Source organism: Microtus pennsylvanicus, chromosome 2, assembly GCF_037038515.1.
Source record: "Microtus pennsylvanicus isolate mMicPen1 chromosome 2, mMicPen1.hap1, whole genome shotgun sequence".
NCBI lineage: Eukaryota > Metazoa > Chordata > Mammalia > Rodentia > Cricetidae > Microtus > Microtus pennsylvanicus.
In genome coordinates this window covers 109811614-109830112 of record NC_134580.1, presented here as the reverse complement: position 1 = coordinate 109830112, position 18499 = coordinate 109811614, and positions in this window count along the sequence as shown.

The following is an 18499-nucleotide window of genomic DNA, read 5'->3' as shown; positions in this document are numbered from 1 at the left end:
TCACCACAGTGCTAAGCCTTCCGTGATACTCTGACAAGGTTAGTAGGGCTTAGAAGGAAGTGGTTTACAACGTGAGCTGGGGTCTGGGTTTTGAGAACCTGCCTCCCCTAAGCACCCAGATATACAGGAGCAGTTATAGCAGGTACTGGGAATATGCTACGTACTCAAAATAAAATGCCCCCTTTGTACCTACTGACCTCCTTGAAGCTAGGGGACAGGCTTTGCTATCTTTTCACATAGGTGGGATCCATGGGTCAAGTCAGAAAGAGTGAGTAGGCAGCCCCCGGTCTCAAGAACTTGAGCATCAACCTCTTGCGTAGGGGTGAGCCAGGTTTGCTTCAAAAACTAGCTTAGGTTTTGGGAGACCCAAAAACTAGCTTAGGTTTTGGGAGACCCAAAAACTAGCTTAGGTTTTGGGAGACCCAAAAACTAGCTTAGGTTTGGGAGTGGGGATGATAGGACGAACAACCCACTCAGTGTTTGTGCCAAGCATGGTAACCAGATTATGACCAGACCCCTGGGCATACTGCTGCTCCCTACAGCAAGAACCGAGTGTGAATGGCTGTGGAAGGTTGCTGAGCCCAGAGACATCTCTTCATCAGAGGCCTCCAGGCATCTTGTTCTCAAAGCCAGTACAGCATGGCCACTGACCTCACTCCTGGGACAAGACAGGATCATAGCCAAGAGGGATGGACGGAATAGTGATGGGCTGGGGAAGGGATGGGGGCAGATAGAAGTGATGTCAGGAAAACCTGGGAGAATGCACAATTCCTTGGGTCCTTGGGTGCTTCTGTCCCTCAGCCCATCCTACATATCTGACTATAAACGGTCTCTGAAGTGTATGCAAGACTTGAGGCACTTGTCCTCCCATGACCTTAGAGGATAAGGCCTGAAGGCATCTAAGGTGGGGAAGGGATGATCCTATGAAAGGTGACAAAGACCAAAGCAAGCTTTAAAGAACATTGCTGTTTGTCCAGGTCCTCACGCCCATCCTTAGCCTCCTTCCTGCTTCCTACCCCTGGGTCCTCGCTGCCATCTAACCACTCACCTCTCCTTACTTCCTACACCCATGCTCAGCCCCATGTTAACAGCATCTGCTCTGGAGCCCCGCTTCCCTGATGTGCAGTCTGCCGGAACTAACTCCTGTTCGTTCCTGCTTCCCGTCTCCTTTCTTCCTTCCTCCAGAGACTCCCCCTCCGCCCTTAAACATTCCCCAGGGTTGTATTCCTCTTCTCAGCTCTCCACATAATCTTGTCCACTCCACAGCTCAATGACCACTTACATAGAAATGGCCCCCAGGGACTGTCTTGAGCTCCAGATGTGTGGTCAACCTCCCAAGCACCACACAAGGCCATCTGCTTCCTGCAGAACCCCTGAGCATGCCACGCCGCATCCACTCTCCAACTTCTTGGCTTTGCATCTTTCCAAGATCTCCTTCACAGATTCCCAGCTCTGAGCAAGCCCCAAGCCTCCTACAGCCTCCCAGGTCACTCACCTGCCCCCTGTCCAGTGCACTGAGAGTCCTTATGTCCCCAAGAGCAGATTGCCCTGCACATCTATGGTGACACATGTTCCATCTGCTGTCCAGCTGACTAGTCCCTCCCCCTTCAGAACCCTATCATCAGCCGGTCCCTGGGTTCCTCCTGTCCAGTTGCTGACAGGTCATGGGGAAGTGTCTGAGACCTTCATCAGCCTTCCTTGTATCACAGTTTCAACTCCTCAAAGCCCTCCTGACCTTGATTCTATTCCCATCCTGTTATATCCCCAGGGGACTGACTACATGGCCACCGGCTGTCCACTAGGAAGGAATTTTTGTAGTGCACCCCCCCCCCTGCTTCTTGTGGCTCCCGAGAAGCACAAATCCAGATGCTCAAAAAAGCTAAATCAGTTCTCGGCCTCGCTGCTTGGAATAGCTCACAGAGAGCCACAGGGGCGCAGGTGGCACTGGGAGGGGGTAGGAGGCTCTGGATGCTGTTCTCCAGTAGTCTGGGCTTCCTGTCTTCCCTTCCCCCATCCAGACCTGCACCCTAAGAACAAAGAAACTAAGAGAATGCTGACCAGAGCAGAGACCTCCATTCTAAAATGACTCTGAGCTGCAGGACCCACAGGAAAACTGCAGGGTGCATGTGAAATGCAATGAAATGGCTGCAGTGGCAGAATGCCTGCCTCTCCTGCACAAGGCCCTAGCTTCAATCCCCAATATCAGGGGGTAGCGTGTATCAATAGGGAGTCCAGGAAGCGGAGCCAGGAAAACTGGGCTTTCAAAGAAAGGGGCCGGAAGTAAACACACTGGAAGCACCGCCAGCACTTGGGCTGCTCTTTGCTTTCTTTCGCCAGGAAATGGCTCTACCGGGGTGCTAGTATTCACTCCTTTCTACCCTACCAGGATCCAGAGAGAGTCCTAGTTCCTTTCCTGTTCTTTTCATAGCATACCTCTACCAAGTGAATTTCGGGGGGGGGGGGGTATATATATGTGTGGTGTGTATGTGTGTGGTATGTGTAGTGTGTGGTGTATGTGTATGGTATGTGTGGTGTGTGTGTGTGTGGTATGTGTAGTGTGTGTGTGGTGTGTGTATGTGTGGTATGTGTAGAGTATGTGTGTGTGTATGTGTGTGATGTGTGTGGTGTGTATATATGTGTGTGGTGTGTATATACGTGTGTGCTGTGTGTGGTGTGTATTGTGTGATGTGTATGTGTGATATGTGTGTGATGTGTGTGGTGTGTATATGTGTGAGATGTGTGTGTGGTGTATATATGTGTGTGGTGTGTATATGTGTATGTGTGTGGTGTGTATATGTGTGATGTGTGTGTGCTGTGTGTGGTGTGTATGTGTGGGGTGTGTGTGTGTGTGTGTGTTCAGAAGATAACTTTACGGAGTTAGTTCTCTCCTTCCATCTCTCACATGGGTTTCAGGAATCAAACTCAGGCTCATGAAACACATTTTCCCACAGAACCATTGTGATATCCATTAGTTCCTGCGAATGGATCAGATCCGTCCTCCTCATCTTTTGAGCCAAGCCAAAGAGATCATGGGTCACTGGCCAGCTCACAGATTGGCTAATTTGGGGTCAAATCTAACAGCAGGTGAGGCAGATGGGAGAAGAATGGTCACAGAGAACAAATACCATCTGCGCCCCAGCGTGGGAGAAGGGCGGTGCTCAGAAAGTAGGAGGAGCGGGCGGATAATATTGGTAGTATTGACATCTCTTAGCACACTGGCTCCCCTAAGGAGATGGTAAGCATTTAAAACACTGGTCTCTACCTGAGTAATACAAGACATTATTTTTCTCACCTGACAAGTGTAGACGGATGTTTCCTGACCTGATCGCCCAGTCCCAGAGAGTAACTATGAATTATAAATGCTCAGCCGATGGCTCAGGCTTGTTACTAGCTAACTCTTACACTTAACTCCTATTTCTATTTATGCTTTGCCATGTGGCTCATGGCTTGCTACCTCATTTTTTACACATCTTGATCAGCGGCTGGCTGGCGTCTCCTCTGACTCTGCACTTCTTCCCTTCATTCCGGTTTGGTTGTCCCTCTTATAATTTCTGCCTGGCTACAAGCCAATCAGAGTTTCAGTAAACAATTTGAGTGACAAATCTTTACAGTGTACAGCAGATGGAGGGTAAATGGGTTGCTAGAACCCCCAAGCTTGTACTGTCTACTTCACAGTCTTCGCTGAGGGCTTGTCCTCTTCACTGCCCCGTGACTGACGGCATCTTGTTCAAGGTTGAGAACAAGAGCTCCTGCCTCCAGTATTCCAGTATTAACTGGCCCAGAACCACACCTCCCCTGAGATCTCACACATGCCCTTAGTGACCAGACTCTGGCATGAAAAACTGCCAAAGTAGGTGGGATGAGTTTAGGAAGGGAGCCCCCAAAATTCTGCCAGCCAAATTCAGCCTTCCACCTTATTTAGTACTGCTATCTTAGTCAGGGTTTCTATTGCCATGAACTCATGACCACAGCAACTCTTAGAAAGGAAAACATTTAACTGGGGCTGGCTTACAGTTCAGAGGTTTAGTCCATTGTCATCACGGGGAGAACCATGGTAGCACACAGGTAGACCTGGTGCTGGAGAGGTAGCTGAGAGTTCTACATCTGGCTAGAGCTTCTAAAACCTCAAGGTCCATTCCTAGTGACACACTTCCTCCAAAACGGCCACACTCCAACAAGGCCACACCTCCTAATAGTGCTACTCCCTATGAACCTATCGGGGTCACTTTCCACCACACACCCACAAACTAAAAATAGGGGAAGTCAAAATAATTTTTTATGGAAATATGTGAACATTACCATCTAATATATTCAATTTTGCCTCTTGATTCACAAAACCTAAATTTATTCCCTTGACCTTTACAGGAAAAGCCTACTGATTTAGCCTGAAGAAAGCATAAGGGAATCATTGATTGCTTCCTGGTAGAACGACCTGGACCAGAACAGGGTCTGGCAAGCAGGTCTGGTGACCTGGGCTGTCACAGTTCACCACGCTCACTGGGAAGTGACATTTGTAAGCTCCAATCTTTGGAGACTATCTCACAACCCAGTGTCCTAACAACTGTCAGTGAACCTGACAGGAAGCCTAAACGTTGCCTGAAAGCAACTTAGTAAACCTGAGGGTGGAGACGAAGGTTCTGGACCCGGACCAGTGAGCTACCTCCTAGTATATCCTGCCTGCTTCCATGCTACATCCCTCTCCATCTTCCTTGATGCATCCCTATCTGTCTTCCATAATGCATCCTTCTCCACCCCTCTCCAGTCTGAAGATGATAAGTCCTTTCTAAGACTGATTTGTGTTTTCTTCCCAACTCTTTCCTCTTGTTCTGTGTCTTTAAGCTCAATGTGTTGATGCCCATTTCAGAGTGGAATGCCCCCAAGACAAGACATTTTATTTCTAAGATCTCAGGGAACATCTCATGGTCACCCTGGTGGACAAGATTCTGTTTTTTGTGAATTCCACCCACACGGGGGCATCTAGGTGCCCCCTGACACCCTAACTGGCCAGCATTTTCTAACCAGCAGCAAACACCTAGGTAAGGTCACCGAATAATTCACGCATTTGATATTTACTGAGCGCCTACCACGTAGGTGAGAATAACACAGTTTACAAATGGCTGGAGAGTGGCTCAGCTCAGCAGTTAAGAGCACTGGCTGCTCTTCCAGAGGTCTTGAGTTCAGTTCCCAGCCATCACATGGTGGCTCACAACCATCTACAATGGGATCTGCTGCCCTCTTCTGGCCTGCAGATACAGCACTCATCCATAAAATAAATTAAAAAAAAATGTTTAAGCAATTTACAAGAAGAAAATAAAAGCAAAAACTTCAGCCTCCATGGAATTCTTGTTCTACAGCATATAGGGGATATGTAATGAACTAAACCAAACCTATGGTAGGTTGCATAGAAATAGGCAAAGAGAACATAACAGGAAGAGGTAGGGATGGGGCCTACACCCTAGAACATGGGGAAGTTCTCAGCAGATGGCAATGTGCAGGAAAAGGCCTAGAGACATCCAGGAAGTGAGCCAAGGGAGTCACTGAAAAGAGGCACCAGCAGGCAGAGGAGACAGATGGTGGCACAAAGTCATGACTTGCTAGGATGCCTGGCATGTCCAGAGATCACCAAGGATGCCATATCCTGTGGCATCTGTAACAGTCAAGAAATGAGGATGGCTCTGCCGGGCAGTTCAGGCACACGGCATGAAGGGGTGGCTCTGAGGGTGTTCCAGAGATGAGGCCCACTTTCCAGGGACCACACATGCCCACAGCTACCTCCTCAGCCACCTCCCCAGCCCTGCCAGAAGCCCTTTAATCCCTTGGGGAAGTTTTTTGTTTGATTTAGTTTTCATCAAAGACAACATTTCCAACTTAAAGTAGCATCCTGTGAAGTGCTTTCTAAGACCCTTCCCTCTGAACTGGGCTGAACCTCTGAACTGTAGGTGAGTCACCCCAATTAAATAATGTCGTCCTTTATAAGAGTTGTTGTGGTCGTGGTGTCTCTTCACAGCAATTGAAACCCTAACTAAGACAGGGATTGGGTATTGCTGTGATAGAATGAATGGACTATTATTTTTTTTTTGAGGAATCCGGACTCCGGTACTTTGGGTTAGGAAAGCAGTAGATGCTTTAAGCACTGCTTAATGGGCCATACTAATAGGAGCATGGAAGACAGTGGTGCTGAGTGTGATTTGATGAACTGTGGGGGGCCTAGCTCAGTAAGTTTCAGAGGAGAAAAATATTAGTATTGTCTAGAGGTCATTCTTGTAAGTTTTTGGTGAAGAATGTGGCTGTTTTTGCTCTTTTCTGAAGAGTCTATCTGAGCTTAAAGTGAAGAGTTTTCGATTAATTCCATTGGCAGAGGAAATCTCAAAACAGCCTCGTATAGACTCTGCCCTGTGGTTATTAGTGGCCACTCTTACAAAGATTTACAATGAGAAGGAGCAAGCTGAGCAATGAAAAATACAAAATGTACAATTGAGGAGAAAAAGGGGCACCAGGAAGTGGAATGGAGCTAAGCCCTGTGTTAAGGAGATAAACAGATTAAGAAATGGAATAAAGGAAGTGGTGACTTCAGGGCAAGATCCCACCCAGCTAAGCTTCCAACTTGAAAAGGAATTTAAAAAAATTAAAAGCAGGCTGTGATGATGCACACCTTTAATCCCAGCACTGGGAAGGCAGAGGCAGGTGGATCTCTGAGTCTGAGGCCAGCCTGGTCTACAGATTCAATTTCAGGACAGCCAAGCTTAGGCAATGAAGGAAACCATCAAAAATAGAAAGTTGGTTAAGATGCAATCGAACAAGGGGCCATGTTCCAGTCCCAGTAAGCAGCAGAACTTGGCCACATAGTTCTGGAGTTAAGGATAAAAGTAAGGGGCTATGGAATTTGCTTCCATGACTAAGGAAAGCTGCTGAGGCCAGGCATGTGTCTGGGGTGTCCCTGAATGGAAGCCTAGAAGCTGTGAAGGTGAAGCCTGTATTGCTTTGGAGACCCCAAGATGTTAGAGATGCCAGAGCCATGGATACCTGACAAGGGGAGTTGCTAACAGGGAGTAGAACCAGCCCAAGAGAAAGAAGTGTGCTGCAGTCAACAAAGCTGAAAGGAGTTGAAGATCTAAGAGCATTTTGCCATCGGACGTGGAAGTGCAAGTTTAGAGTTTGCCCAACCAGTTTTCAGTCTTGCTTCCAAAATGTATGGAAGGGAGCATAGTGAATAAATACTGTACATGTGTATGTGACAGTATACATTGGAGGCATGTGATAGGGTCTTTTATTTTAATTTTATAGGGGATTACAGTTAAGAGATTTCATGAATCTCAGAAGAGACTTTGAACTTAGGATTTTAAAGCATGGTTGAGACTGTAATAGACTATGGGGACTTTGAAATTGGACTAGATGCATTTTGACTTATGATATTGTTATAAGCTTATGGGGGCCAAAGAGTGGAACGTGGTAGTCTGAATGCAACTGGCCCCCATAAGCTCAAAGGGAATGACACTATTAAAAGGTTTGCTTTGTTGGAGTAGGTATGACCTTGTTGGAGGAAGTGTGTCACTGTGAGGGTGGTCTCATATATGCTCAAGCCACACCCATTCTTTCAGACCATTTCCTGTTTCCCGAGGGTCAAGACAGAAGAACCCTCAGCTTCTTCTCCAGCACCATGTCTGCCTGCTGTCATGTCCCATGATGATAACGGACTCTGAACTGTAAGTGAGCCATTTAAATATTTTCCTTTCTAAGACTTGCTGTGGTCATGACATCACCTAAGGAAAACGAGTGCATGCAAACGTGTATGGACAAGAGCTGGGGGAAAGGTGACTCGGGAGGTAAAGAGCACTGGCTACTCTTTCAAAGGACTGAGCTTCTGTCCCCAGCACCCATATGACAGCTCACAACCATCTGTACATTCCAGTTCCAGGGAATCTGACACTCTCTTCTGGTCTCTGCAGGTAGCAGACTTGGTGTACACACATACGTGCAGGCAAAACACCCACACACCTGAAACAATCTTTTCAGTATACAAACCACAGGCACACACAGTAGCTGACTATAATGCTCTCATAATTTACTTAAGAAGCCAAGCTCAAAAAAAAATACATACTGTTGTTCCAAATATGGAAATTTCAAGACCAGCAAAAAATAAAAGCCATAGTCTGGTCCTTTGGGGAAGAGAGAGACGCTTGTGTTTGAGAAGTCAAGTGAGTGTTTACAACACTCGCAAGCTGGAGCCTCGTGTCCTCAAAACTGAGGTACTGGGATGTTGTTGCTACAACCCTTTCCCTGGGAAGATGTAAATAGCGTTCTCCATCTAAGGTCCCCAAGACAAACCAGTTCTACTCTGGGGAACCACTGAGTTCATTAGGTTTACAGAGCAATGGTAATGGTCTGGTGGGGGGGGGACCTGAAAACTGTCACCCCAAAGGGCTGCATCCAGACTGGATGATGGCTTCCTCATGACTGCATAGATCAAGTTCCCTCCTTCTCCGTCTATTTCCATTTACTTCCTGAGAGCTTCCCCACTGACCCCAGCCACAAGGCTGCGTGTGATTAGGGCAGAATTTCCTACCATTGGTTGAGAGAAGCAGCGGGGTGCTTAGGGTGGACAGTTTGGCTCAACAGAGAGTCCTGTATATCAGAAGCAGAACCTAGTGGGCCAGGGGATGGTTGTTATAAAGCAAGGCCACCTCTCATGAGCTTCTTCTCTCTCACGCCTGCCTCCCCTTCAAACCTCTACCATGAGCTGAAGTGGCATGAGGTGGCATCAGAGTCTGGAGTGACATGAAGTGGCACCAGAGCCTGAACAGATCCTGGCACCTGGTCTGTCTTTTCAGCCTTGAGAACTGTGCACCAAAACACACTCCTATCCTTATAAACAACCCAGTTTATGGGACTCTGTTATGGAAGTTCATGAAATGGGCTTTGGCAGTTGTCTAGGTAAAATGAACTGTCAACTGGACACATCCCCTGGGGTGGGACAGGGGGAGTCTCATTGAACTGTCTAACAGATTGATCGTGGGGATGTCTGCAGAGGACTGTCCTGATAGACTTTAATTAACCGATTGATATAATTGATGCACCGTGGGCAGCACCATCCCTAGGCAGGTGGTCCTTGGCTATATAAGCAGATCCGCACAAGCCTGTGAGGAGGCCAGCGAGAGAGCCAGAAAGCAGCTTTCCTCTGTCCTTTCTGCTTCGGGTCCCGCCCTGACTTCCTTTAATGAGGAACTGGGACCTAAGAGTGTGAGTCACATGAACCTCCACCAGCCCCGCCCCACGAAGCTGCTGTGCTGGAGCCACAGAGTGGAACTAGAGCCGTGCTGGGCCGGTTTTAGCTGGTTACCTGAATGGCGTGCAACACTGTGCACCCCCATGGCCTGTTCATCACATTTGTATTCTGAGTGATTTCTATAAAACATGTATACTTTGGACTGGCTCCTAACTTGGGTCCAGTGATGTCGAATACCCTACACAAAGTGGGTCTCCTACTTACAGACAGGCACCAAGGGACAAATAAAACTAAAAATCTTTTTTAATGGACTTTTTAAATGAAATGAGCAAAATTAAAACTAAGATGCCATGTGTCTTGAGAATGGCAGCCCTTTGGTCTGATTAGGATATAAAATGGTCCCCCAAAGGCGCAAGACCTCTCTGCTCTATCTCTCTGTCTCTGACTCTCTCTCTCTCTTTTCCTCTTTTCTCCCCTCCTCCCTCCCTTTCTTTTTCAGATACTTCCTGCCATAATGCTTCACCACAGGCCCCAATGTGTCCACGGGGCCCTGAGCGGAAGCATTCTAGACTGGGACCCAAGATAAACCTTTCCTGTTTATGAGCTGACCAGATTATTTTGTCACAGTAGTGGAGAGTTGACTAACACATCCTTGGGAGGGTTAATGACTGGGAGAGGCACAAAAAACACTTTTGTTTCTTGATGTTACACAATGAGTTTCAAATTTTTAAAGCACAGCAATCATGATCTGTGTATTGTAGTGCAATCTGTAGAGGTAGAATAAGGTAGAAAAGACCAGTGATTAGATTGGCTTATCTGGTCATTTACTTAAAGCACTGTTTGTATTGCCTAAGCCAAGCATGACTTCACTTGCTACCTAGAACAGAGTGACCTGGAGGAATAGCTGAAACAATGGCTCATTGCCCTTAACAACCTGCTCACCGCCTCCTCATTTGTCTATAAAATCTTGCTTGCTTGCCAGCGCCACCTTGTGGTTTTAGAGTATAAAATGAGACTACAAACTAGATCAGGCATCAAAGCCCAGTGACATTTCCTCACTTCCACCCACGGCTGTCATGGTGCTTATTCCAGAAAGACTCCTGAAACAGTTCGAATGAGAACGCCCCCTAAAGGCTCAGATGTTTGAACACTAGGTGGCGCTGTTTGGGGAGATTTCAGATGTCGGCCTCATTGGAGGAAGTGTGTCACTGGAGGCAGCTCTGAGATACTCCAATGCCCTCTCCACTTTTTGCTGTGGTTGAGGATGTGAGCCTTCGGCTTCCTGCTCCAGCACCATGCCTGCCTGCCACCGTCCCTCCCCACCAAGATGGAACATTAAGTCAAAGTGAACCCTGCCTTCTTTTTTTGGTTTTTCGAGACAGGGTTTCTCTGTGGTTTTGGAGCCTGTCCTGGAACTAGCCCTTGTAGACCAGGCTGGTCTCGAACTCACAGAGATCCGCCTGCCTCTGCCTCCCAAGTGCTGGGATTAAAGGCGTGCGCCACCACCGCCCGGCAAACCCTGCCTTCTATAAGCTGCCTTTGGCCCAGTGTATTCTCACAGTCACAGAAAAAGAACTAATCACAACTACATTTCAGTAAAACCTTATTTTGTCCCCATGGTGTAGCCAGATTTAATGGGACACATAAATCTAACCCTAATACTTATTCCTCACACTTGTCATTTGCACTAACACCTATTGGTATTGCGTGCACAACTCTGACAGCTAGCTTCACTGGAGCAGTTAGCTAAAGTCACATTGTTATTGATTTAGTAAATGCATATTTTTTTTCTCCAGATGGGGTTTCTCTGTGTAGGTCTGGCTGTTCTGGAACTCGTTCTGTAACCGAGGCTGATCTCAAACTCAGGGAGATCCACCTTGATGTGGATCTTCGTCCAATAAACAGCAGGAAGCAGTTTGGAGAAAACTACACCCATATTCCCAAATGTTGTTTATAAATGTTTGTTTACATATAAAGGGGGATATGATAAAGAGATTTGCTTTGGTATGGATCTTGGTCTATTGATGCAAATTTAGGGCCAATCTTGATATATGTATATTTCTGCTCTTGATTAAGGTTTTGTGATTGTGTAGTTCGTTTTAAAATGTAATGTATAATTAAGAAATATAGGTTAATAGTCATCTATAACAGTCAAGCTTGTAGTCATGTTAGTTAGATTTTCTAGGTATACAGAGATATATTTCAGTTATATAAGTATTCTTCAAATCTTTCAGAGACCTTCAGAATATGGTCTGAATATTAATTGTTTTAATGTTAATCTTAAATGTTTTAAGAACTTAGAACTTTTCGTGACAATGAGACACATATGCTCCTGGCAGCACCAATCTACTTCAAGAGAAATATGGGCATCAAAGAGGCTCCTTATGGTGTTGGCTAGCCATTTGGGCAAGAAACTGCTCTTGCCTGGACTGCTTAATGAACTGGACATGCAGGACCCACAGAGAAATGACTGCTGAACTTGCCTGAAGGTGAGACCATCCTTTGGCGTTCCTGCTTCATGAAAGTCTGCACGACATTCTGCAGGGCACAGAAGAAAGTGACTGACAACCTGCCAATATAGGCAGAACTGTCTTTGAAATTTCCTGCTTCATGGAAAGTCTGCTGGATACTATGGGCCTGCAGGCTGAACATGGATGCCCCAACGATACAGAAGTTTGGGTGACTGACCAGGCAGCAAGATGTCTCTGTCAATTCTAGAGTTTTGGAAGTTGTTTACAATGTACTTCCTGTTTACTTAGGTAATATTATATCTTTCTGCAGTCTTTGATGGAGTTGAAGAACAGACAGAAATAATACAGTTTTCCTTAGTTATGACAAAAGATAACATAGATATAAATATTGTAACTGTAATTATTGCTTAATACCTGTTTTGTTATATTCAATTTTACTATGTAAAAGATAAAGCCTTTTTTTTATTTAAACAGAAAAGGGGAGTTGATGTGGATTCCCCTCTGTATGCTGTGAATTCCATTGGTGAATAAAAAAACTGCCTTGGCCTGTTGATAGGGCAGAACTTAGGTAGGTGGGGAGGAAAACTAAACTGAATGCTGGGAGAAAGGAGGCAGAGTGAGAGAAGAAGCCATATATCCCTGTCAGAGACAGACCTCGGAACTTTGCCAGTAAGCCACTGCCTTGTGGCGATACACTGATTAATAGTAATGGGTTAAATTAATATGTAAGAGTTAGTCAATAAGAAGCTAGAGCTAATGGTCCAAGCAGTGATTTAAATAATAGTTTCTGTGTGATTATTTCGGGGCTGAGCAACCGGGAACACCACCACCTGTCTCTGCCTCCCGAGCGCTGGGATTAAAGATGTGTGCTGCCACCACCCAGTCACAAATGCATTTCTTGAAGCATAATTAGAATTTCTCAGCTCAGAGTCTGGCATAATAAATGAAACAACTAAATATCTGCTCAATGAACTGAAAAAAAATGGTTGAACAAATGAACAAAAGAAAATCCCTCATTAGGGACCAGCGGTGCCTCTTTTCATTGTCAGGGGAAAGTCCATAGCAATGTAGGAAGAGCTACAACTACAATAAAATTTATTTGTTCAGTATTAACTAAGGGGAGGGGTGTCCCGCGACAACTTGTTTGGGTCATTCTTTTGAATTCAGAAAGGCTCAGAGAATCCAAATACAAATTCTCTCAATGTAGCACGCGCTGTGTTCCCATATGGCCAGAGGGTGGCACCAGAGGTCAGGACTTGGTCCATGGCTTGTCCTTTCTTCTAGAGGAGGACCCCTGCAGGCCTGCCTGTGAGCAGGGGAGCCCCAACTGCTGGTGTGGGCACAGGGGGATGGAGGACGCTCCAGGGGAGAAACAGAAGGTGACGCTTGCCTGTGGAGAGGAGAGGACAAGGACAGCAAGAGACTGGGACGTCAGGATAACAGGGCCTGCATCAGAGCGTGGGGCACACGGGTGGAGGGTCACCATAGCAGAGGCGGGGCCACCACCCCTCTCATTCTGTCATGAGGGAATTCCCCAGGGAGGCTGCAGAGCTTGCAGTTTGGGTGAGAAAGTGACCTCTTGTCAGCTTTTACTGGTCCATTGCCCAAGACAACAAAGAGAACAGAGTTGTGGGAAAGAGAGGGGGGTCTCAGGAATCTAAGAAGGAAAACCTGACACGGGAGGCCCAAGAGGACTGTCACCAGCACTGGGGGGGGGGCGGGGTGTCTCCAGGTTGACATCATTTTTGCATGGTGTCCCCATTCCCTTACCAATCCTGCAAACTTTGTTACCCTGCACTGTTCCAGATGTTCCGGGCACTGTTTCAGATGCACTGGATACACAGTGGTGAACATGGAACTTACACCGCAGTGAGGAGGAGCTGGACAGGCAACTACACAAATAAACTAACACCAAAAACCAAAAGGGGGAAAGGAAAGCTGTGAAGATAAAGCCAAGGGAGGGGACAGAGTGGGTAACCAGGAAAAGGGACGCTCAGGGTAGTGTCCCCCAAAAGTGTCTGAGTAGAAATCTAGAAGCAGCAAGGCGGGATATGGAATTCCAGATAGAGAGCAGCCAGGACAAGGAGGACACGGCAGGTGGATCTTCAGACATCTCACTGGTGCCTGCAAACAGCACCCTGGCTCTCCAGTGTGAGGGCTGCCACCGGAAACCAGGGAAGCTGGACTGGCCACCCTGGCTGCGTGGCCAATGGGCTAAAAGAGGAGGTTACAGAGGAACACCACTCAGCTGACTGCTGCCGCCATTCAAGACAGAAAATACAGGAAAACGGGGAATGTGTGAGGGTTGATGAGACTCGTCTGTGGCGATTCAGAGGCTGGGGAGTGGACAGTGACGTGGGTGTTCTCCTGAAGTCAAAGGACGGCAGTACCACTCACTCAGAGAAGCATGTCGCTGGATCACATGTGAAGGCATGACAGGGGGAGTTCTGCTTGAGTCCAGCTATGTCCGTGGAGAGAAGGTGTAGACAGCACCGCATGTCTGTGGAGTTTACTTCCTCGGCTTTATTCTGGAGTGGGCACAGGCCTTCTCCTCCTGCTGTATGGTATGGTCCAGGACTGAATTATGCTGACTGGTTTTAGGAGAAGAGACCAAGGGAAGCAATAGGCAGAGAAAAAATCCCAACCCCAGAGCCATTTACAACTGGTCAGGACATACCACAAGAGAAATCCAACCCAAACTCGTAAGCAAAGGACAGCTACCTGCCCATGCAGCTAGACAGGACACTGAAGTCACTCACAAGCAAGAAGACAATGTGGTGACGTGGCCTTGACCTGGGTGTACAGACGGCTGTGTGATTCCCACGTGGCACCACACCCTGGGACAGAGGTGGCCGTAGATACAAGGCAAAAAGTAGGGGTGAGATGAAAAGAGAACCTCGAATCCAACAGGCCCAAACCACACGTACACCAAACCTGTAAAATAAAGCGTCCAACACTTTGCTTTCCTTGAGAGCAGAGGTGGGTGTTGCTTATATCAGCAACAACAAGCACTAGAATAAAGGGACGTGATATGGCTTCATCCACCTACCTCCACTCAGTTATATGGGGCAGGGCAGTGACCAACCTCTTTGTCTAGTATTAAATATACAGCATGAAGTTAAATGTCATGGTCACCTTAGCAGGATACTTCCTGCTTGTTCCCCTATACAACTGGGAAAGGGGCTCAATAAACAGGTGGACCCAGAGAAAATCCAGCCTCCTGCCACTCTGCCATTAAGTTGGAAAAAAAAATGTTAATTAGACAGGGGAACTAGCAGCATTAGACAGGTGAACTAGCCAGGCGAACTAGCCAGCAGCCTGCCTTATACTACACCTAGAACAGCCCCTTTTTTCCCATCCCAAGAAACCCAAGCAAAATGCAGTTATTACTACAGCTTGGATTTAGACCATCCTTTAAAGGCCAATGGGATAAGACTTGGTCTGGGCACTACTGAGACCTTTAAGAGACAGGGCCTCCTGGGAGGGATCCAGATCATTGTGGGTGTGCTCTGGAAGGGCGTATCAGGACCCTGGCCCCTTCGTTTCCCAGCCACCATGAGATGGACAGTCCTCTACCTCGTGCTTTTACCATGACCTACTAGCTGGACGCAAAAGAGGCCAAAACCATGGCCAAGACAAATGGTCCCTTGATTTAAGTTAATTATCTCGAGCAGTTTGTCTCAACAACAAAAGCTAACCCAGAGACTTCAATCCAAGATACTTCACTCCTCCCCTATGCTCTAGGCAGCCGCCATCAAATCAAAAGTAAACGTCATTCAGACGTGACATAACAGCAATGACAGAGACAGTGACTGCAGAGTACCCCAGTCCCCTGTGGAATGAGTCTGAGACTCCCACAAAGTGGCAGCTGAAAACCTTAACTCTGGGGTTCCCAGTGCCTATGACACAAGACGCCATGCTACTAAGGGCACAGACTCCAGGATACAGACACAGACGGCAGGAAAGAACTCTCTGCAAGTGAACTTCCAGGCAATGGAAATCACACGGTAGCAACGGTGTGAGTGTTGACCGAAGTGTCCCACACTAGACAGAACCCGGATGCCACTTCCACTTTCAGAAACTTGGTCAGCATGTGAGAAGTTTCCCACATTCCTGTTAGAGGTAGCTGTCTCCTTCTGAAGGGTTTTTCTGTTCCTTGTCCATAGCGGAGGAAACCCAGGTTCTCAGAAGGGCTTCTGCGGGGCTACCTTTCTGAGAACTTCGGTTTCTCTGCTATGAACCCTCGCTTCCCTCACACAGCTGCAGATACAGAGGCCGAGGAGGTGACAAGCAACACACTGAATACAACAATAACCTATTTTATGAGCTCAGGGTCAGTCCTTTTTACCAAGCCACCCGTGGGCTGTGTGATAGATTGAATGAGAAATATCCCCTACAGACTCAGGCATTTAGTTCCCAGTTGGTGGGCTATTTGGGGATGCTTGGGAGGTATGCCCTTGCTGGGGAAGTCTGTCACTGGGATCCAGCTTTGCGGTTTCTTTTAATTATTTTGTTTATGTGTGTTTTGCCTGCATGTATGTTTATATACCGTGTGCATGCAGTGCTTGCAGAAGCCAGAAGAGGGTGCTGGATCCCCCACAACTGCAGTTGTTACAGAGGGTTGAGTCACCAAGTAGGCACTAGAGATTGAACTGGAGTCCTCTGAGAGAGCAGCCAGTGCTCTTAGCCGCTGACCATCTCTCCAGCCACCCCAAACCTGGGCTTCCAAGTTTCACAGCTATTTACCATTCTCCGTTCACTCGCTTTGCTTCTGGCTTGCAGTTTAAGATGTGAGCCCTCGGCGTCTGCTCCGGCTGCCATGTCTGCTGCCTCCTGCTGCCTCCACCACCAACCACTCTTTTCCCTCCAGAACTCTAAGCCCATTAAACCCTTCCTTCTATAATCTGCTTTGATCATGGTATTTTAGCAGTGGTGAATTCGGGGTGTGAGTCCTCCCTTTACCTGCCCTCAAGATGTTGTCAGTCCTCTCTGCTGCATGAAAGAAACAAGCTGGGCCAACACGCCCATGTTTGGGGTTAGGAGGGCAAGACAGACACCTTCGAATACAGCTTGTTTTAAACTGAGGCACACCTAAAGTACAGAAATCTTCAGTGCACAGCGTGGTGCATTTAACCCACATACAAATGCTATCAGCTCCGGGCAACCATCCCCACCTCTCACTGCTGATACTGTAAATTCGTTTTTTGCAAATTCTTGAATTTGTAATAAAAACAAAGTATCTACTGCAGAGCCTTGTGCCTACATCCTTGCATTCGGTGTTGTTGAGATTAATCCACTGTGTGGCAAGCAGCCCTTTGTTTTATTCTTCCACTGTGTAATAATCTGCTGTGTTCACATAGCATGCACTAGTTCACTCTCCTGTCGGAGTACACGCTGGCCATTTCCGGTCTCTAGCAATTATGAATTCATCGCTTCAGTGGGCATCCGTACTTTTATTTCTCTTGGGTAGAAACCAGGAGTGAAAGGCTGGCAGGCATGTGGCCAGTCATAGCAGGATCTGCCATACAGACTTCGGGTCCACAGCTTCAGATTATTTTGGTGTGGCAGCCTCATTTTCTCAAGTACAACCTGAAAGGTGGTCTGGGCTATGGTGTAGGCAGACTTCACTGCCCACTTGAGACAAGTACACTAGCTTTAAAGCTCTGCTTACCTGCAGAAATAAACCATCCTTTCCAACCAGGGCTGGCATCCACTGTACCAAGAAGCCGTGTGCTGGGCTGGAGAGATGGTTTAGAGGTTAAAAGCACCACTGCTCTCTTCCAGAGGGCTCAGGTTCAATTCCCCGCACCCACATGGTAGGTAGCTTGCAAACATATGGAACTCCAGTTCCAGGAGACCTGGCATCCTCTTCCAGACTGTAGGCACCAGGTGTGAACATACACACTCATGTAGGCAGCATATACACACACATAAAAGTTTTTTTAAAAAAAATGCTAGATGGGTGTGCCTAGCATTTATGATTGCTACCCTGCCAGCACGTGATTGGTGTTGATGCTGAATGTTCCCTGTCTGTCTGTCTGTCTGTCTCTCTCTGTCTCTCTCTCTCTCTCTGTCTCTCTCTCTCTCTCTCTCTCTCTCTCACACACACACACACACACTCACACACACACACACACTCACACACACACACACACACACACCTAAAGGTCCCCAACAGGCAGTCACCAAATAAACATTTGATCCTCCTTCCCCCATGAAGTTCTTTACAACTCTGACACCTGGTAATTAATTACTTCCCTCCTGCTTTAAGTCAAGTGGCTGCATTTGTGTTTGTCACTGCAGCCGGTGGAGAAACCCAGGGACCATGGAAGTTAGCCAGAATTTCCCAACACAAGTTCATAGAACGTAAAAGTGGCTTCCGACAAAGGAACCTGAGCTACAGAGAAGGCAGCCGGCAGTGACCAAAGGAGGCCCCACGTTACATTGTTTGAGTTCTGTTACAAAAGACATCCGATACATATTGTTAGTTTAAAGCCTGACTTAGACTTTCTGCCCTGCAGCCAGCAGTGAACTCATCAGACCCCGGCATGCAGCCACAAGCGGGATATCCCTCCATAGAATTCACCTTCATTGAATCCGGCCTGTTGTCCAACCAAGCTTCCAGAAGGTCTCAAGTGGTCAGAACCAGGCCCATCCTAAGGAAGTGGGCACTGGACAGGGAGAAGTGCGTATTCAGGAGGAGCTCAAGGAATAGAAGGTGTAAAGGGGCATCTCGTCAACAAACCTGAACACCGTCCCTTTTAGGAGCACAGCCATGATGCTTGCCCCAACAATCAGCAGAGAC